We start from the raw sequence: 22377 nt of genomic DNA, 5'->3' as shown, positions 1-22377 counted from the left end.
TCTTGTCTATGTGGCATCAAGGAAGGCTTCTCAGAGGAGGTGACATTTTTAGTGAGATATGAAGGAAGGCAGATATCATAACAGTGAAGAGAATGGGGATATTTAAATGGAGAGAAACATACTACTATCTTATTTAAGTGGTTATTTGAGGGTCTCTGCTATGTGCAGTTAAAGCTGCGTCATAATGTATTCTTTGTATAAAAACAGCATGTCTCGCTTCTGCCTGTGGAGCTAGGAGTCAGGGCTGCTGGGTACACTGAGGTGAGGATGAACTTGGTGTCCAAAGATAGATGACTCTGGGTTGCAGGAGGATTATTTCTCTTTGGGGAGGTTTTCTTTGGTTGGTCCCTGGCTAATTTTTTTTTTTTTTTTTGGTATCAGGGATTGAACCCAGGGACTCTAAACCACTGAGCCACATCCCGAGCCCTTTTGTTTTTTTAATATGTTATTAGAGACAGCGTCTCACTGAGTTGCTTAGGGCCTCACCAAGTTGCTGAGGGTGGCTTTGAACTCGTGATCCTCCTTCCTCAGCCTCCAGAACCACTGGGATTTTAGGTGTGTGCCACCACACCCGATTCTCGAAGATCTTTAAAATTAAAACAATGCAATGATGCCCCTGCAGTTCTTCAGCCAAGTCCCCCTCTTGAGCCAGACGTTCTGTCAGAGGATCTTCCTTGACTCCTGAGTTCCTTGACAAAACTCTGCACATACCTGGGCCTAGAGTAGCATAAGTTGCCTCTTTTGTTTTCTGGGTGGAAGAATGGCTTGTGAGATGTAGCAGGTAGAGTCTGAGGGGAGACTGAGAAGGCTTGGCTCTGGTGTCTCTTCAAACATGTCATCTCACTTCCAGGGAAGTCAGCCTCCCTGTCTCTTGCCATGTGATGCCCTGCACCTGCTCCAGACTCTGCCGTTTCCTGATGCAGCCCTTCAACCTTAGACCAGAACCAAGAGCCAAACAAACCTCTTTTCTTTGAAGAAGAATTCCAGGTAACTCAGACATATCTCTCTGACCTATAAAACTGCAATGGAACATCTTGGGAACAGCATCAGCTTTGTGAAGAACTTTGAACCAGGACTAAATACCAGGTATTATATTCGCTTTAAAAGTCAGTGACAGCCTGTGCTTAGAACAAAGATGTGTTTTTTCTTCTTCTGGTGATTCATTATTCACTCTAGATACTCATTTTTGTCAAGCAGAGGAGCCATGCAGATTTGAGAAGCTAGCCCAATAAATTAGTCATTACTCTGATGAATATGTTTTCATTAACTGAAGTAACTACTGCTTTATATAAATCAATGAAGACATGAAGTAATACTGCAATAATTGATCAGATTTAAACTTGTTCATACCATAATCAAACCCCTTAAATATGCCTTCACGATGTGTGAAGTCTGTAACTGTGAGAAAACTGTGAAGTGAACATTGTGTGTGTGTGTGTGTGTGTGTGTGTGTGTGTGTGTCCAGCATCTAAATACTGACAAATCCAAGATTGGTTTACACTGATCCAGAATCTTGCTTCTGCAGAAGCTTAGAAGAGTGTACCTCAAAGTACAGCAATTTGGCATGCTGAGTACTTTGAACTAAAGGAGATTGGACGTCCTCAGTGCAAATCTCTCTCTGACCTTCTCCAATTCTCTCTCTCCCTCAAAGTGAGTCATAGGATTCCTCTTCCCTAAGGCTTGTCATAGAAACTAGAACCCTCTTCCACCAAATTGAGCCATAAAATACAGAAAGGCTACTCTCTCCTTTCTTCCTTGAAGACCCTCATTTCTAAGAAGTCTTACTCCATATCTGGGAGGAAGGAAAACTACCCAGAAAGGCCAAGAAGAATCTAAACATACAGGCCCTGTTGGCTTTCCCTCAGTAAATTTCTAAGAGATCTTTTCTCTGTCTAATTATATTTTTATGTGGCTGTCCATTCTTTATCAAAATTAGGCACAAAAACAGACATTTTACCCTTGTGTTTATTTCTGAAGGCTCCCATGTCATGCAAAACTTTGAATAGGTAAATCGGCCATGCTTTCCTCTTATTAATCTGTCTTTGTTCCAGTAGTATTGGCCATTATGCTGATGATGGGTAAGGAAGGGATCACACCTTTCTGCCTTCACTTTCTGGCTTCAGAAGCTGGAGAGGAGCAGATAATCCACCTACAGATCCCTTGATCCTGTGGGTGAACATCTGAGGAACTCTGTCAATTGGATGATCTTTCCTGGGACTCTGTATCTTCAGGGGTGGTAAGAAGGCCAGAGATAGCTGGATGGAATTGAGACTTCAAGGATGGTGACAAGTGTCTAGAACTAGCCTCTGGTAAGAACCTGGCTATGCTGTGCACACCTGAGTCCCTGTTTCCAAAGCTAATTCTCCAGTCTTTCTGAAATGTTTTGAGATACCTGGTATTCTAGTAACTTCTTTTTCTGTATTAGCTCACCTGTGTTGGTTTCATTATCTTCAGAAACTTTGGCTGTTTTATGCCCTTTGTGAGGATAAGACACATGGTATTAAAGAAGAAGAAAACTTTATTCTAGCTGGTTCAATTAGAGTCCAAGAAGGAATCATCTTAAGACTACATGAAAGCATTTGTTTCACAAAGTGGGTTGTTCTTTAACATGTCTGCTCAGCACACTCATTTCCTACTCACCCTTTCTGTGGATGGAGGACTAATTGGGGCCAGGTCATCATCTCTAAGAGTCTGACAAGGCAGTGATATCTCAGAATTCAAAGAAACTCTTTCATCCTAACACCTCATTTTACAAATAGGAAAACTGAGGTTTGGGCAGGCTAAAAATGATTTACTTCAAATTGTGTAGCTATTTGTAATTACTGAGAGTAGGGATGCTAGTTGGACACCAATCATGGTGGGGAATCATGTCACTTGGCAGGGTAGGGAGGGGAGGGGAAAAGACAGGTGTCTCGTTTTAAGAGCTGGGATTATGCGGTATCCAGTCAAGAGGTTGTGGAGTTGCAGAATCAGATCAGAGCCTGGCCACACATGAAGTGTGAGCAGGGGTTGAGAAGCTGCTGGACAACAGGGCTGGACAAGAACAGGGAAGTGTTCAAGCCAGAGCCAAACCTGACTTTCTCCTTTTGTCCCCTGAGATACATGGGTAAGGAGTCTAGACTGAATATTCTTCTCTACTTCCTAATTTGTTTGTTTGTTTTTCCCTGAAGTTTGTTGAAACTTCTCACCTTTCTAAAACTCTCGTGAATCCAGCTATAACTTCTGGAACTTAGGACCCCTCTATCTTTGATCTGGGTGTTGACATGCCAAGTAGAATCGCAAGTGGACATGCCACCAGTAAGTTCACTATCTGGTCACTTAAATTCTTGAATTATTATTCCTTCAGTTTGAGGCTTTAACGTTATATGTTGTGCAGATGGTAGTTACATGGACTCCTCAAGAGAACTAATAAATTATTTGGAAGGAGGGAATTTAATTCATTTAGGTTTTAAAATAGATATTTTAAAATAAAATCACTTTCTCAGGCATCAACATGAGTTTAATGTTCCATTATTGACAGATGGGACATGTTGAAATCACTTATATGCCTTGGGATAACTCATCCCTTCTTCATGCTATTGCCATTTAGAGTCGATTTTGGTTTTTCATTGGGCTTATGCCTTTGTTAGCTCACTATTATAGTAACAAATATCTGAGATCACATATAAATTATCAACTTATAAAGAGAAAAAATTTATTTCGGTTCACAGTTTCAGAGGTTTCCATCCGCAGGTCTATGACCCTGTCACTTTGGGCCTGTGGGAAGGCGGTGTATCATGCTCAAGGTGGTTGGCAGAGCAAAACCACTCACTTTATGGACAGGACATAGAAGATAGTAAGGAGGGGGCCAGGGTCACACAGTCCTCTTCAAGGGAAACTCCTAATGACCTGAAGACCTCCCACTAGGCCCCATCTCTTAAAGCTTCTACCACCTCACACTAGCACCATTTTGGGGAACAAGACCTTAGGTCTTTGGGGAAACACTTATTCAAATTATAGCATGCCCAATAGAGGTCTTCTTTTTCTATTTTTTTTTTTAACTTGTTTTGTTGGATGAGTAAGGATCTGCAGGGAAAAGGAAATTGTTTGCAAAACAGGGTGATGACTATACAGGGTATGGAGATTTCACAGGGCAGAGAAGATGAGATGAAATCCTGCCCAAACTGAGACAGGCCTTCATGAAGAAAGTTCAGATCTCATTCTAGGAAAAAAGAAGGATTCAAACAGGAACTGCTTCTATAAGGTTGAGGATGTCTCTCCTACTTAACACGGTAGAAGAAAAAAAGAAAACAAAGAAGTGATTACCTGATTGATATGCAGTATTAAAAAATATTTTTAAAACTTTGAAAATCTTTGGTGTTTTTACATCTCAGTGTGTAAAATGATGAAGTTGTTTTAATCTGTATTGAAGTAATATGTAGGTGATAATAACTATTCACTGTATAATAGAATAATTTGATGATTTATGGGTTTAAGTTGTATGTTATTTCTTGGAGATTGGGAAAGTTAAGAAATAGAAAATTAATAACATAACTTTTAGTTTGGCTTTCAACTCAAAGGAAATCATTTTAAGCATGAAGTATTAAAATGGATTATGAGGACTTCATACTAGTATAATATAATCCATGTCTCTAGGTTCTGTGGGAAAATATGTATGTGTCAAGACTTTGGGGGAAAAAAACACCTTTTTCCCATTAGAACCCCTTTCTGTTGGCTGACATCTAAGTGTTCTTTGATCCTAGCACAGATTGTTCATGCTTTTCCAAGATATTCTGTGCAGTTTTCAAGATCTTATGCATGATTAAGTCAGCAGCTGAACTGTAGTCTCAAAGAACAGGAAGATGTTTACTACATCCTAATGGTTTACCATTCTAGTTTACCATGCTGACCAACATTCACTAGGGAGTTAACCAGTGTGACTGGAGCCACAGGTCAAGTCATTGCTAGTCCTGGAAGTAGACTGGACACGTTATTTCTTCTGATTCTTGGTTTGTGCTCACCCTGTCCCCTTTCCTGCCTTTTCTTCCCTGCTTTTCTAACTCTGACACCTTTTTGGAAAACCAGCTTAATGCCTCCGTGGGCATTCACTGATCATTCCAGGCGCGAGGGTGTTTGCTTTGTGCAAGCTCCTGTCGTACTTACATGGTCCTGATATGTATTTAGACTTCTTTATGTGCCTTATTTTAGCAAAATTCTCAGCTCTCTGAGGTGTAGGAGCCTCTCCTTCTTTTTTGCTGGGAGTATCCATCTTCAGCATGGGCAATGAGCATTAGGTGACTGATTGATGGTCCCTACAAAGTCTGGAGTTGGGGAGAGGGTTGTGAGGATTAAGCCACAGGAGGAAGGTAGACATGTTACAGAATGAGGAACATGGCAGCATCCTGAAATAATTCAAGGAGCAGCCAGCTGACCTGTGGTGCAGCAATTGTAGTAATGATGTATAACGTCATAGAATCGCAACACACCTTCAATCACTGCGGCTGAGCAAAGGCAAAGGTGTTTGGACAGCCTTAAAGTCTCTCTGGACCTCCTTAATTGAGTAGAAACTTCTGTGCATGTGTGTTTTTCTGGGATGGAGCCTAAGGGCACTCTACTTGTTCTTTTCACAATTGGTTCTCCATTCTCATGTTCTGCACAGGCTCCTCTTCTGGACCTTCCCTCCTCCGGCTCTTCTCCTCTGGTTAGTAGAAGCTATTGTCCTTCAAAAGCCAGTCTGAACCCCACAACCTCTGAATGCAGTATTAGAAAAGACAACTTGGGTTGCTAGTGACAGAACCCAAAGTAGCTCCAGCAGAAAAAAGAGGTTACTAGACTATGAAATTTTGGAAGGACAGGATGCAACTAGCCCTCTGTGGAATCTATCACCAGCAACTCAGCTTCCCATCTCCATTTCTCATCCTCATTTCCCATGACATGATGGCTCATTTCAAATCCTGCAGAGACAAGAAAGCAGCATGTAGAGAAGGGGGCCACCTTCAGATTTCTGAATTCTGCTCAGCCTACAGCTCATTTGAGGATTCCTGAGATACCTTCATATCTTCATAAAAAATATTCCCATGCTTCGTTCACACTAGCATGGGAAGACTTCTGTCGCTGGCTACAAAAACACATGACAAAGTAAACTGAGATCTTGGAGTGCTGTTATAAAAGGAAACATGCAACTCTTTCTCAGATGGTCCTTGATGGTATCTGATGGGATCAGAAAGCTTGGGGCCACTGGGTGGGACTGCATGGCTCAGAAAGCTCTCACCGAGAATCTTTTGACTGCGGGCCATAATTCTAATTATGTGAGTTTAGCAGATGCTTTGGGTTTAGCATGTGAATTTAGCATGTTTAGTTTAGATGCTTTGGGTACCTCATGCTACATTACCTAGACCATCTCTGATTTTAGCTAGGCTCCTAATAAGTAACCTTGAGAATGTACCCTTTAAAGACCTTTTCCTCCTCTTCCCTCTCACCTCTCCCTAATTTCTGCTTCCTAGGTTGCATCCCAAAAAAACAACCTGTTCCCAGACCTAGAGTCTGCTTTTAGGGAAGTTCTACCAAGACAGAGAAATATATTGTATAAAATACAATATTGCCTATAAGGGACTTTAATGTTTAGAGTATTTGAACAAATATTATCAGAGAATAATAAAATGAAAATAAAAGGTAGATTTTTATTAAATGACACATGAGAAGTACAGAGTCCAGTTCATTATGGTTAACGTGGATTTTTATTTAATTTTAATAGTAACTCTTCCAATTCCAATAGCTTTAACCAGGAAAATTTGGTTCTTCTCAAATCATTATTTCTTTCAATATTCTATTAATCTCATATCTCACTGAGGCACTCTGTTCTTAGCTAAGTATGAAGAGGTGGGATTGGGTACATTTTGTACCATATCCTTAGTGATCTGTAATTATATCCTGTCATTCAAATACTATTCTATTCAACTTTACAGAGCTTAAATATCCCTTAACATTTTACTTCTTCCTAATACTAAATGGAACACTTAGGTCTTCATAAAAATCATCTTGGAACATGTCATTGAGAGTAAACAAAATGAACTAAAACCATCATTTTTTACTTGGGGTCAATTAAAGGAAAAAGTTAAATTTTTAAATGCAAAACTAACATAATAATATTAAGGAAAAATTTGAGTGAATAAAAGCATCATCAGTAGAAACATCCTATCAAAACATTTTAATTTTGTGATTGTTATGATTGGTCATTTTATAAATTTTTGTGCAATTGTAGTATGGCAAAATTTTGTATTCATTCCTTTATCAAGGGAAGCATCTTGAGAAGTTTGCTAGTCTTGTGTAGTATTTCAAAATTATATGCATCTTAGTCTATCTCTTGACAGCATTGCTTCTTAGTAGGTCTTAATATTATGCCTAAGTCTAACTTCCTGTAGCTATCATTCATGACCTCTAGTTTGACCCTTGGTCTACCCTTTAGAGATATAAAAGTAGATCTCATGCTTTCAGGTTATTTTCAGACTCAGCACCCTCTTTTGCTCTAGCTGTTCCAATCTTGCAAAACGTTGCGTCCTTTCTCTTTGACCCTCTCTTTCCCCCCGCAAGGTGTATGCAGTTTGGTGTCGCACACGCAGCCCAGATCGCCTGGCACCCTCGTTTCCACTTTCGCAGTTGATTCACAGCACTTGGCTCAAAATTAGTTCTGAGTATAATCTGAGACTTTGTGAAGAGTTCATTTATTTACTTGAACAATATGTATTGAACCTTTATTACAGTAATTCTTAAACATTTGTTGCCTATTAGAATCACCAGAAAAACACAAATCATGATGCACGTACCACACCCCTGACCAAAATTGGACTCTTGGGGATGGGTGGATTTTTTATTTTTTTTTTAATTAATTAAATTTTTTTGTATGTGTGGTGCTAGGGATTGAAGCCAGGGCCCTATGCTTGTGAGGCAAGCACTCTACCAACTGAGCTATATCCTCAGCCCCATGGGTGGATTTAAAAAAATTTTTTTTTTAGTTGTAGGTGGACACAATGCCTTTGTTTTATTCATTTATTATTTATTTATTTTTATTTATTTATTTATCTATCTATTTATTTATTTATTTATTGTGGTGCTGGGGATTGAACCCAGGGCCTTGTGCTTTCAAGGAAACCACACCAACTAAGCTTTATCCCCAGCCCTCATTTATTTTAAAGTGGTTCTCTGAGGATCAAACCCAGCACTGTACCACTGAGCCACAACTCCAGGCCAGACACCAGTATTTCTTAAGCTTTCTCTGTGATTCTACTATACAGCCAAAGTGAGGAGCCATCACTCTGCTGTGTGGCAGGCCTCCCTAAGAATCTGAAGTCAATGATTATAGGCTTCCTAAGGGTAGATAGTTCAGAAAATGAGTATAAGACTTATCTCCAACATTTGCCTCTAGTTAATCATGTATGCTTTATTACGGAACTACTCATCAAGTCACATCTGGCAAAGCAATCTGGGGCTAAAGTAGCTATTTGGTCATAGAAGATATCAGGGTTTTTAAAAAAAGTAGTTATGTTGATATTTAACTAAAAACTTGCCTTTATATAATTTTTCTGTTTTGTTGATATCTTGGGGTGGACAGTGTTTGAGTTTATTTAACTGACTTCAAGCAGAGTCAAGTGTGGCATTATGTTCTGGTGGGAACTTAAGAAGAGCTTCTTGTAATTTTTTCAACTAAAAAATATAGTCCTGTCTTTTATAACTATAGATTAGATGCCATCTGCAGAGCTCCCAAGTTTTACAAAAAGCCTACATTTAGACTGACATTTATCTTAACATGTGGCAGTAGAAAAAAAATTCTGAAACATTTACCGAACAAAGGTTAAGATCAAACTTTACCAATGTAATGTTTATAGAGCATAAATCTGCACTAAAAGGGGAATAGATTTATTATTTATGTTTAACCACAGTGTCTATTGTATATTTAAAATCCAGTATTAAATAAAGTAGATTTAGGGGTGAATGAAGGGAAGGGAGGAAGGCTGAAAATGAAGGCAGAAAGAAGTCCATTGAACATTCTTAGGAGCCTTCTCATCGCTTGCTGACTTCAGAACATTTCCCCCGAGTTTTGCTTTGAGTATCTTCAAAAATAAAGAAGAGCTTTCAGAATGTTGTAATGACACATGATAACCTTGTGTATTATCTAGGGTTCTCCAAAGAAACAAAACGAATAGGATGGATTGATGGATTAATTGATTGACTTTAATTGGCTCATTACACACATGGAGTCTGGCAAGTGCCAAGATCTACAGGGCAAGTTGGCAAGCCAGTCTGGGTCCAAAGGTCTGAGACTTAGGAGAGCTGATGGTGTAGTTCCTGTCCAAAGGCCAGCAGGCTCAAGACTCAGGGCACACATTTCTGTTCAGATCCAAAAGAAGGATAAAAGCCAATGTCTTAGTTTGAAGGCAGTCAGGCAGGAAGAATTTCTTCTTACTCAGGGTAGGGTCAACTGTTCTGTTCTCTTCAGGCCTTCAACTGATTCACCAATTCACATTAGGGAGGATGATTTGCTTTACCCAGTCCACTGATTTAAATGATCATCTCATCTAGAACACTCTCACAGAAGCACCTAGAACAACATTTTATAAGAAGTTCAGCCACCTGTGACCCAGTCAAATCAACATATAAAATTAGTCATCACATTTCATATAACTTTCAATTGGTACAAAACAGTATTACCATACACTGAGCAGCTTAAAACACACATATTTATTATCACACAGTTTCTGTGGGTCAGGCTCCTGGGCATGGCGTAGCCGAGTGCTGTTTACAGGGTCTCACAAGACTGCTCAAGGTATCAGGTAGGTTTGTGATCTGGTCTGAGGCTCCACTGGGAAACCATCCACTTCTAAGCTCACTTTTGTATGTGGCAGAATTACTTCTTTGTGTGTGTAAACTAAGGGCTTCTGTTTCTTGCTGGCTGTAAGCTGCAATCTGCCCTCAGTGACGAGAGGCTACAGTGGTTCCTTGCCTCGTGGGGTACCCCTACACAGTCTCTTTCTTCCTCAAAGGGAACAAATCTCTGCAAGGACAGAGGATACAGGCTTGTGTAATGAGTTACATAATCATGTACATCCTGTCTTCTTTGTCATATTGCTATCCAGAAACAAGTCACAGATCCCGTGTACACACAAGGGAAGAGGGTCACACACCTGCACACACTCCAGGGGGTATGATCATGGGAACATCGCCAAGCCTGTGAATCCTAATTCTCCATTTATTTATTTTCTTTTCAATTTTTATTTTTCAACTTAACACAAAAAGTTTAAATGTTAGGGGGAACATGTGACTATTGTGCATTTAGATTCAAGGTTGTTAGCATTTTGCACATCTGCTTTCTCTCCTCATATCTCTCTCTTTCTCCACACATGCACATGTGCACACACACACACACTTTTGCTGAACTATCTAAAAATACTTGTCATGACAAAGGTGCCAAAAACATACTTCAGAGAAAATACAGCTTTCTTTTTTTAAACAAATAGTTCTGTGAAAACCTGCTATCCGTATGTAGAGGAATGAAACTAGATCTCACCTCTCACTCTGCATTAAAGTCATCTCAAAATGGATTGAAGACCTGTACATTAGACCAGAAACTTTGCAACTCCTAAAAGAAAATGATGTAGGGTCAATAGTCCAACATATACATGCAAGTAATGATTTCCTCAATAGGACCCCTAAAACTCAGGGGAAAATACCAAAAATTAATAAATGGGATGGCATCGAATTAAAAAGCTTCTGCCCAACAAAGAATCCAAGAGCATGAAGAGAGAACCTACCAAACGGGAGAAAATCTTGACTAGCTACTGTTCTGACAGAGGATTACAATTCAGAACATATAAAGAGCTCAGAAAAGTTAACAGTCCCCAAACAAATGACCCAATCAATAAATGGACAAATGAACTAAATAGACACTTCTCAAAAGAAGAAGTACAAATTGCCAGCAAGTGTATTTTTTTAAATGTTCAATATCTTGAGCGGTTAGGAAAACGCAAATCCACACTACACTAAGATTTCATTTTATGCCAGCTAGAATGGCAGCCGTCAAGTATACAAATAATAAATGCTGGTGAGACTGTGGAGGGATCCCACTATTGGTGGGATTGTAAATTACCTCAACCACTATGGAAATCAGTGTGGAGTTTCCTTGAAATCTAGGAATGGAATCACCATATGACCCAGCTATACTATTCCTTGGTATATTTATCCCAAAAAATTAAAATCTGCATTATATAGCAATACTTGCAATCCCATGTTTACAGCATCTCAATTCACAATAGCCAAATTGTGGAACCAGCCTTAATGTCCATCAATGGATGAATAGAAAAAGTAAAAACGGTATTTATATACAATGGGGTTTTATTCAGCCATAAATAAGAATGAAATTATGACATTTGTTGGGAAATGAGAGGACTGGAGAATATCATGCTAAGTAAAATAAGGCAAGTTCAAAGTCAAGGGTCATATGTTTTCCTCTCACATGTGGAAACTAGAGAGAGAAAGAGATTAACAAAACATAACAAAAAAAGGTGGGGCAGGATATTATGAAAATAGAAGGGAGACCTGTAGAGTAGAGGAAGAGACCATGGGAAGAGAATGGGGAGGTACTGGGGAATAAAATTGGCCAAATTATACCCTTGTATTGTGTGTACGTATGAATATGTAACAACAAATCACAGTTATGTGTAATTATAATGCATCAATAAAAAAAATAAATAATAATCTTATAGGAAAAATATTTATCATTATCATTTCCCTCAAAATAACATTCATCTTCTAAGAATAGTACATATCACTATGCTCAATCATTTCAATATTTAATAATTTCAATCATTTACTAGTCAGATGATATTCACATTTCTCCAATTGTAAAACAAGCCTGGTGTAAATTTTTTAAACCCAATGCTTCATGCATTACATTTGGTTATGTCATTTTATTCTAGCTCAGTAATGTCACTAAGTTAAAAAAATTTTGCAGTTTGTCATATATATGGAAAATTTTAAAAATCACTAGAGATTGTAGCAAGCATTATAAACAAGAAAAAGAAAATAGACCTCAAATTTGGAAAAGAAGAAAACAAACTGTCTTCATTTTCATATAACATGATTGTATACAAAGGAAACCCAACAAATCCATAAATTATTAGTATTAATGAATCTATCAAGATCTTTTTTATACAAAGTTGTTATGCAAAAAATATTTCTATGTTATCAACAATAGGTAAAACTGAAATTTAAACAAGCAATTATAATACTATCAAAATGTTCTAAATGGAATGGAAAAAGAAAAAGTGATGTATATATACACAGTGGAGTATAAAGATGTATAAGATCTCTCCTGTACACTGAAAACCATAAAATATTGATGAGAGAAATTTAAGAAGAGCTAAATAAACAGAGATATTAATGTCTAAACTGGACCTGGTGGCATACTCCTGTAATCCCAGCCACTCAGGAGGGTGAGGCAGGAAGATGGGAAGTTCCAGGCTGTCCTGGGCAACTTAGTGAGACTTTGTCTCAAAATAAAAAATAAAAAGGTTATAGCTGTAGTTCAGTAGTTAAGTACCCCTTGGTACCATCCCCAGTACATCCCTGACCTCCACAAATGTTAAAATCCCAAAAGGTGTTTTTGTGTGAATTGACAAAATGATTCAAATTTATGAGGCACTGCAAAGAACCTAGAATAGGCAAGGCAATGTGAAGAACAAACTTTGAGAACTCATACCATAAGATTTCAAGATTTACTATAAAGTTAGAATCATCAAGGCAGTGTTGTTTCAAGGACAAATTGATCAGTGTAACCAGAGTCTATATACAGGTCCAAACATGTACAGTTACTTGACATGTGACAGAAACACCACTCCAATCCACAGGCAGAAACAGGGCTTTTTCGATCCTGGAGCAGTGAGATGTCTATATTAAAAAAAAAAAAAAAAAAGGAAGAAAGAAAGACTTGATCCTATGTCACACTACATATAAAAATTAATTAAAGGTAGATCACAGGCCTACATATGTGAGGTAAAACAATACAATTTCTAAAAGAAAATATAGGAGCAAGTCTTCCTGATTTAGGGAAGTAATTTCTTTTTTTTTTTTCGTGGTGCTAGAAATTGAACTCAGGACTTTATGCATTCTAGCAAGTGCTCTACCACTGGGCCACACCCCTAGCCCAGAAGCAAATATTTACAGACAGGAAACAAACAAATAAACAAAAAACTATGAAAGAAAAAAACAGATAAATTTTATTTTACTAAAACTTAAAATATTTTTTCATCAGAAGATTAGAGATACAAGTAAGATAGTAGACATAGATTGAGACAATAGCTTCAGTGCCTATACTTGACAAAGTTCACAGTTATCCAGAAAACACACAGAATTCCTCACAAATCCATTTTAAAAAAAGGAAGTTTAAAAAAAGTATGAGCAAAAACTTAACAGACACCTTACAAAAAGATATTCAGCTGACTAATAAACATATGAGAAGGTGTTCTGCATCATTAATTATAAGAGAAATACAAATTAAAACCACAATAAAATATACACCCATCAAAATGACTAGAATTCAAAAGATAACAAATACTAGAATTTTGAAGTTATAGAGATATTAAAACTCTCATTTACTGCAGTTTGCACAACCATTTTAGAAAACTGCTTGACAGTAACTACTAAAGTTAACGCTCTGCTTCCCAGTGACTTAGCAACTTACCCTACCTTGCGCTACTCCCAGGTTTATCACCAAAGAGAAAAGAGTGTCTATGGAAACACATGTACAGGGATTATCCCTAATTCCAAACTGGAAATAACCCAACTAGCCACCATTCATACAATGGACTAATACACCATAAGTAAGAAAACTATTGGTGCATGCAACAATAAAGATGAATTTAACAGATGTTATATAGAAAAAGAAAAAAATCAGACAGCAAAAAAGTCAGACACAAAAAGTCTGATGATTGGCACAGGAGAAATTAATCAAATGTGACAGAAGTCAGAATAATGGTTATATGTGTATGTGGTGTGGTGGTTTTATGTCAACTGGGATGAGGTGTATCATAGAACCTTCCGGAGTGCTGTTTTATGTCTTCATCTAAGCGGTGGTTACAGGGTGTATATATAAAAGTGCATCTAACCGTGTACTTTAAGGTTAGTACACTTTCTGTCTGTCACTTCCACTGTTACACCACAACAGGATGTTTTTAAAACATTCACAACACACTCGCTTTCTCTTGACCCATTCTCAGATGCCTCTGCATTCTGACCACTCCATACCTGGACCTCCAGCTCAGCCTCCCACACTGAGCAATGAGTCTGCAGTCCAGCGGCAGAGCCACAGCATCTCTGCCAATTCTGGACACACCTCAGATGCCACCTGTCCAAATGGGGGTTCTCACCTCCCTGCCTGCTTCCTTCCTGATCTCTTTCTCTGGGGTTCAGCAACCCTCTCCTCCCCAGTCTCTCAAGCCTGAAACCTGAGAGTTAGCTTCTCATTCTTTCTCTTCCTCATTCCCACAATTAAAAAATTCTAAAACTTGGCTAGAGCTGCTCAGCTCCTCCGTCTCCCCGCTGTGGCCCAACATTTCAGGTCCCTATCATCTTTCCTTGATGTTGTTACAGTTCTCTCTTGACTGCCACTGCTTCTGGTCTTGCCACTCTTCTGTCTTGCCTTGCTCTGTTACCCAGGATGCTTGTTCTAAAAGGTAAATCAGAGATTATTCAGATTGATTACTGAGATTAATCCACCTCTCTGAAATTCTCTCATGACTCCCCAAGGGACATGGGATAAAATTTAAACTGCTTAGCAAGGAATCCAAGAGTCTACAGGATAATTTGGCCTCTACTAAATTTCTCCCTTCATTTTTCACATATTCATCCTAAAACTTTATGTTCCAGCAATTCTAGAGTGTTTACATTTCTTGGAGTTTACCATAATCTCTCCAACTTCCAAGATTTGCGTGTCATTTTCTTTGCTCGGAACGTCCATAGCTCTTCACTCTCTGCCCCTTCCACTGCTTAAGTACCAGCTAACTCCTCCTCATCCTTCAAAGCTTGGCTCAGGTGTTGTCTCCTCTGGAAGGCCTTTCTCTAACTTCCTCAGCCAAACTAACTGTCCCATTTCCCGAATCTCATACTCCTCCTGTTAACTTTCTCACCGTTTGCTTAAATGCTGGTATCTTAAATAAACTTTGAGTCCTTGAGATCAGAAACCATGTCTTATTTATCTTTGGATGTCTAGTGTGTTTATGGTTTACAGTAAATGTTGCATAAATCCTTAATGAATGAAACAATGATTGACGAGATCTTAACATTGGATCTGTGGGAATAAAGGTGGGCTCTGTCTTTCCAGACATGATCTCATTTAATTCTGGTCTGTTGATTCCATTTTGCAGATATGGATCAATTTTATTCACCCCTGTATCCCTGTTGCTGAACGTAGTACCAGGAAGTAGAAACTCAATACATACATGCTTTGTTTGGGCTGCCAGAGTGAAGTATCATAGACTGAGTGACTTAAACAACAGAAATTTGTTTCTCACAGTTTCGGAGTCTAGAAATTTGAGATCAGGTTGCCAGCATGGGCAAGCTGTGGCGAGGGCCCTCTCCTTGCTTGTAGATAGGCGACCACCTACTTCCTGTGTCCTCACAAGGTGGAGAGAGAGCATTCACCTTCTCCTCTTCTAAGGATGCCCATCCCATCACAGGGCCCCACCTTCATGATTTCATCTAAAACAAATTATTTCCCTAAAACCCACCTCCAAACACCATCACTTTAATAGTCAGGGTTTCAACATGTGAATTTGGGGGATGGAGGAACACAAACATTCAGTTCATCACATTGATATATGAATGCATGAATGATAACTCTGTGGGCTAGGGCAGTTGCTACCCTCATGTACTATTGAAGAAACGGGGCTGGGAAAGTTAAAACTTCATCACAAGCTAAGGCACAAGCCAAGGCTTGCGGCGCCTGCCTGCCACACAGCATTCAGAGAGAGAAACAGGCTGCTTCTCTGGACCAAGTTGTTGATCGACTTAGGAAAGGGCTCATTCCACAACCAGTCTGTCCTTATTGGGCTATCACAGGGCCTGACTTAAGAAGATGAGCTGGGACAATCAGATTAGTATTTGGGAATTCGAACTAAGAAACTGAGAAAATGGGGAGTTAGTAGTGAGATCCCAGACAAAAGCTTTTGCTAGGTGGTAGGCTGGAGTTACAAGGGGGTGTGCAGCCTAAATTGGGAGACCACAACTGATTCCCAGTGGAGCCCCATGGTCCCCACAGGCCTTCACATTCAGGTTCCAGTTTGTATCTTTATAGTCCACACACTGTCCTGCCAAGCATGTGAGGTGACGCTGGTGTTTGTTCTTTGCGCCTAAAGGTTTTAACGAACACTCCAAGGTGGACCCAGGATTGAAACCCAGGCCTTCTCTCCCTCTTAGTTCAGAGCTCTTTTCACTGTTTCATGGCTGTAGACATTGTCTTTGTGCAGATGTTAACAGAAAGCCAGGCAAAAAACTAGCACATATTAAGTGTATTTTGATGACAATGAGAAAAGCTATAATTGTGAATTGAGTGGGAAGAAACAGCCAGTGAGGCAAACTAAAATCCCCTCTCAATTTAAGCTAGACCAGTAGGAGGGTCCCAAGAAACCCAAAATAGGCCTTTAACCGAGTCTTTGTTTGCTCAAGGCTTCTCTGTTCTCTTTGGACCCAAATCCCCAGGAGTTGTGGCTGTCCCCTCCCGCCACGTCCACCTGCTGTCCTGCTTTCCCAACAGAGTGGGAGAGGGAGACCAGGGAGCCGGGTGGCTATTCAGCACGTGGACTTCCACACCTCAAGTCTCAAGGCTGCCAGGTGCTAAGAATGCATAATGGTTTCTATCTGTGTGTAGCCTTTTGACACACAGCTAATGAATATATGCCAGGTACAAATCGTTCTTTGCCATGAGCTGTTCTGCAGGTCTCCAACGAAACAATTACCCGGTTCCACTTAGAGTGACTCAAGGATGGATCCGAGGGTTGGCTCGTGTTGAAGCCTGACTGTTTTCCTGCCCTCTCCCCTGCTTTAGCATTTGCGTTGAAAAGTTAAAATATAAAACGCTGAAGCTCCCCCATCTCACCCCACACATCTGTGTGCGGAGGCAGCTAGCTCTCCAATCCTTCTGGTGGCAGCTGGGGATGCTTTTCATGCACTGAATGGGCAGGTTCATGACGCTGGGCAGTAACAATGGCCTGCCCAGAGGGGTTGGCTTACCCCCTCGCTTCTGTGAAAAGATACTTCTACTTGATGTTACCTACCTGGGGGTCATCTTTTGAAAAGTCTGTAAAGAGCTTATTTTACAATCGACATTTCCCAGAATCACTCACAAACCACAGGCCATGAAAAGAAACAGAATTTGATAAAGTGCATTCAATGTACATTATTGTTCAAAGTTTGCAGAGCTGAAGGCCAGTCATTTGAATATTTTCAGAGGGATGCTTTTTAAAGCTGTAAATACCTGGAAGCACTGATAAAAAGAAGAGCAAGATGTCTTGGTTGAGCTGGAATTTCAGGGGCTTACAAGGTGACAAATCTTAAAAGTTAGAGTTCACTTTTCTTTTTGATGTAAGCCTAAAAAAATCACTGCACTATGGAGCACAAAGTGACAATTGAGATCCAATCATAAATCAAAACCCTCAGAGTATGGTTGTCATTCTGTTTAGACTGAACCATAGTATCCCAATAGATATATCTTTAAAAAAAGATGAGCAGATGTGACTTCAGTATCAAAGAACATGTTGCCATTTTTCCAAGAAGTTTTCAGATATAAGAACAGTAACTCCAAGGAGGCAATTACATTTTCAATTACTTGAATTCCTACCATGGTTCATTTTCTCTGCTAACTTGGCTAGTCCATAATACCAGTGATTTAATAGAAGACTAATAGAGGTGTTGCTTGAAAGTATTTTGCAGATGTGGTTAACACCTATTATCAGTTGACCTTAAGTAAAGGACCCTAAAATGTAGGTAGGCTTCATCCAATAAGTTGAAGATCTTAAGAGCAAAAACTTAGGTTTTCTGAGGAAGGAATTCTGCCTCTGGTTTGCACCACACTCCTGGCCAACTATTAGTCTGCTGATCTACCTTATAAATTTCAGGCACGCCAGTTCTCACAACTACATGAGCCAATTCCTCAAAATACACCTCTTTTTATTTATTTATTTTTATTATTGGTTTTGTTTCTATGGAAAACTCTGATCAATACAATCATATCTATGTACCATTCATACATAATAACTAGTAATAAAGTTATTTATTTGTTTATTTATTTATTTATTTATTTTTTGCAGCGCTGTGGATTGAACTCAAGGCTTTCTTACACGCCAGGCAAGTGCTTTATCAGTAAGCTACACTCCCACTCCCAATAGGTAGAGTTGGAAATTCAGAAAGGTTCCATCTGGACGAACCTGCTTTCTGCTCCTTTGTGAATTTTTATTTAGCATATGGACAACATTCTTGATTTTAACCCCAATGCCACAAAATTCAAGAAAGGTGGGAAGTGAGGTAGATATTTGGGTTGTCAGGCTGTCTGGGGATGTGCACAGAAGCATGAAGGGTGTAAAGGATCAGCAGGGACTTTCAACAATGGAGGCCACATATCACACTTCCCTCTCATTTTCACTCTCCTTCTGGAGCAAGGACCTTCCAGGAGGAAGTTTTGTTGTTGTTGTTGTTGTTATTGTTGTTTTGTGTGTGTGTGTGTGTGTGTGTGTGTGTGTGTGTGTGTGTGTGGTGTTGGAGATGGAACTCAGGGCCATGCACATGCTAGGTGAGCACTCTACTAACTGAGCTACACCCCAGACCCGAGTAAGTTTTGGAGATAGAAGGTAGAGTAGTTTCTGTTACTAATGGACTATTGGGCAAGAAGAGGATTCCCAGTCTAGACAGAAAGGTGCCTTGACCTGCATGACTGAACCCCAGAAACTGGCCAGGGGCAATGGGGGATTAAAAACACACACACAGATATTGAGAGAAAGCTGGGATCAGGTGGAATACAGCACTGTGATGGAGAAACAGTGACTGAAGAGGTGGCCCAGCAAATTTATTTATATAGGGTCTCATAACTGAAAAGTCAAGGACTATAGAGGCACTGTTCTTTGCTCACTAGAAACTTATAGGGCTAGAAAAATTCTTGTAGCTATTTCATTGTTGCAATGTTTGGGGCCCTTTGGCACCCAGGAGCCCATTATTCAAAGTTTCTACTAAGTGGGCAGTCTTGAAGGTTACAGTCCTGGTGAAACATTGTAGTTATCATCTATACTCAGAATCCTCTCTTCCTAGGAACTGGCATTTGAACTCAAAGCTATGAGCTAAAGAATTCTGTGTCAGGCACAGAATTCTTCCTCTTAACAGGGGCCACCATCAATTGGGCAGTTTTCAATTGACACCTTCCCACAAAGAAATTCCCAGGAGCAGTGTCACCTCTGTCCAGGGGTCAGTTCAAAGCAATGATTCACTCACTGCTCTTAATAGAAAGCCCAAACAAGAATATATCCCACACATGCAGAACATCTTTTACTAAATATAAGGACATAGGCAAAGAGAATATAAGTAGTGAAGAACTAGAATTCAAGCCCAATTTATACATTTTTTTAAAGAAAGGCTCCATATGAATTATTTCCAAGTATCAAGAATGGGAGTACTTGTTTTATATATATATAAATACACACACACACACACACACACACACACACTGTGGATTGAACTCAGGGGCACTCAACCACTGAGTCACATCCCCAGCCCTAATTTGTATTTTATTTAGAGACAGGGTCTCACTGAGTTGCTTAGAGCCTCACTAAATTGCTGAGGCTGGCTTTGAACTTGATATTCTCCTGCCTCACCCTCCTGAGCTGCTGGGATTACAGGTGTGTGCCACTGAGCCCAGCTTGTTTTATTTTTTATAGGGTAAATAATTCAATATCTAATCCCTGTCCATGAGTGAATCACTTTCCTAGAATGTAGAGTTCTTTCCTAAGACTTGAACTCTGCTTATATTTCTCATCATTAAAGAACGGTTAACATTAACTTGTTTGAGTCTTCTCATTTCCAACACCTTGAGAACCTTCATTAGAAGCAAGGTGCATTTCCAAACCATCCATCTAAATCTCTGAATCCCAGAACAAAATTTCAAAAAATTGAAAAATAGAGGAAGCAGGAGTCAAGTTGTAAGCATGGTAGATGTCTCTTTTCTGGATGCATGGCAGAACCTGGCTAGCTGTTCACCAAACCTGTTTCCTTTTTCTCCTGGTCCATAGCTAGACTTTATTTCCCAGGTTTCTTGCATATTTCTTTTTGGTATAGTTATGTGATAGAGTTTTGGCCAGTGGAATGTGAGAAAAGTGGTGTGTGCCATTTCCCAGCCTGTTCTCCCTATCGAACCTTCCACATGTGGTCCTCCATGCTCCTTCCAGTTTGGCAACAACCCTGGAAACCCCTTGTTGAAGAAAGAAGTCATAAGATGGCGGGAGCCTGGATCCCTGAATCACCACCTGGGGAGATACTTATTGATCAGAGATATCTGTATTGAAGTTCATGTGAGCAAGAAATAAATGGCTACTGTGTTAAGTTATTGAGATTAGGGGTTCATTTGCTAAGACAGCTAGTGAGTCTTTAACCAGCACAGTGGGGGCATAGCATCGTTTTTCACTTTTAACATACTGCAGAGAAAGTGCACATCAAGTTTGTTTAATCTGTTGATTGGGAATGTAATTTATAGCAATGCAGCTAATTAATGAAATGCCAAATCAACTCCAAATGCGGATGCCCTATCAAATTTATTATCATGAACTTGAATATATGATAGGCATTAAATATGACATTTCAGCCCTAGATTATTACCAGGAATTTTTTCTCAAGCCCTAGATTAGTATGTTATGAACCTTCATGTGTCACATGGTCTGAAAATTTTTTTTATCAATGTAGGAAGTGGACTCAACTGTAACCTAGGATGGAGGTGGATACAGGATGGCTAGAGGCATGGGTAGCTATTTCCCTTATAGGTATTTGGCCTACACTTAGGGAACAGAGCCATCCAGTACACAGTGAATAATGGATGTTAGTATGGTCTCCTACTCATAGAATATAACCAACACACGAATACTCCATAAAGAGAGCTGAGAATAGATTGTTTCCTACTGAAGTTTTTTTTTTAATAGTTCATTTGTAAATTGGTTATTTAAAACTTGAAGCTCATTCTCTCTAAAGCAACATTATACAGGTAAGGAGTTTCCAAGGACAATACACAAAATGCTTTGTAAGTCATTGAAATATATGTCAATACATTAATATCTTTGTCAATCTAATTTACAACATTTGTGAGACACTGGACATCTTGAGGGGAGACAAAGGTGAATAAGAGATGGGTTCTACCCTGAAACAGCTGGCAGTCTGGCAGGGTAGCTATGCAGTAAATATCGTTAGCTGTATTCTCATATTCATCCTCCTTGCCAAGAGAGATCACTGATTTTGTAGAGTGGGGAGGTTTATCAGTCCCAGATGCAACATCAGGACTGGTTAATTTAGACTCTAGGCGGGGGGTAGGACCTAACATTAAAGAATCCCTAATGTGCATCCAGGGTTAAGAACTACTGATCTGAGTCAGTCACTGCTATCTTATGTCCCATGTTCTTAGCCTGCTGTGCAGCTCGGAGTGGCCATGTTCCCCAGTTCTGGCTACTGAAATATAAGGGGAGAGTCTTCTGGGAGAAGTAAGATTTGGGGCAAGTTTTGATTTCTGTACAAAAGGGAAATATGTGCCTGACATTGTTCCCTTTCTCTCTTTTCCCTGTGAACATGGATTTGATCTCTGGAGTAGTAATAGCCCCCTTTTGACCTTGGGTAAAACCCCAAGAGAAGCAGAGTCAGATAAACCTCAATTTGTTTTACTATCAATTGGGTTTTCTGGGACCTGCAGTTGCAAAGTTCCTAATTGCTAAAGGAGAGGAAATGAGAATAACAGCTGTAAGCCATAGCAGTACTGGGAAATAACAAGGAAGACTTGGTGAAAGAGGTACAATTTAGAATTTTGGTCAGATTTTGAGGAACAGGTAGGGTTTAGACTGGAAGAGGATTTAGAGTGGGAGGAATAACAGCATTAGGGAGAGCACTAGAGTGGCAAAGTTTGGGTTTAGCTGGGGAATTCTGAAGAGCTGAGGTGGTTTGTTTTAGCAGCTAGGGAGGGCAAATGGTAAGCAGTAAGTACATAGAGTTTGGTCAATGCCATCTGCAGAGGGCCCTCAAGGTCAAGGTGGAGTTTGACCTTATTGAGGGGAGGACCACTTTGGTGAAACATTGACATCTTCAAGGTGCAGTTCAGGTAGCATTTGTGACTGTGTT

This window comes from Sciurus vulgaris (genome assembly GCF_902686455.1).
Source record: "Sciurus vulgaris genome assembly, chromosome: 6".
Classification (NCBI taxonomy): Eukaryota; Metazoa; Chordata; class Mammalia; order Rodentia; family Sciuridae; genus Sciurus; species Sciurus vulgaris.
The sequence above is the reverse complement of the archived record's forward strand: the minus strand, read 5'-3'. Positions refer to the sequence as shown.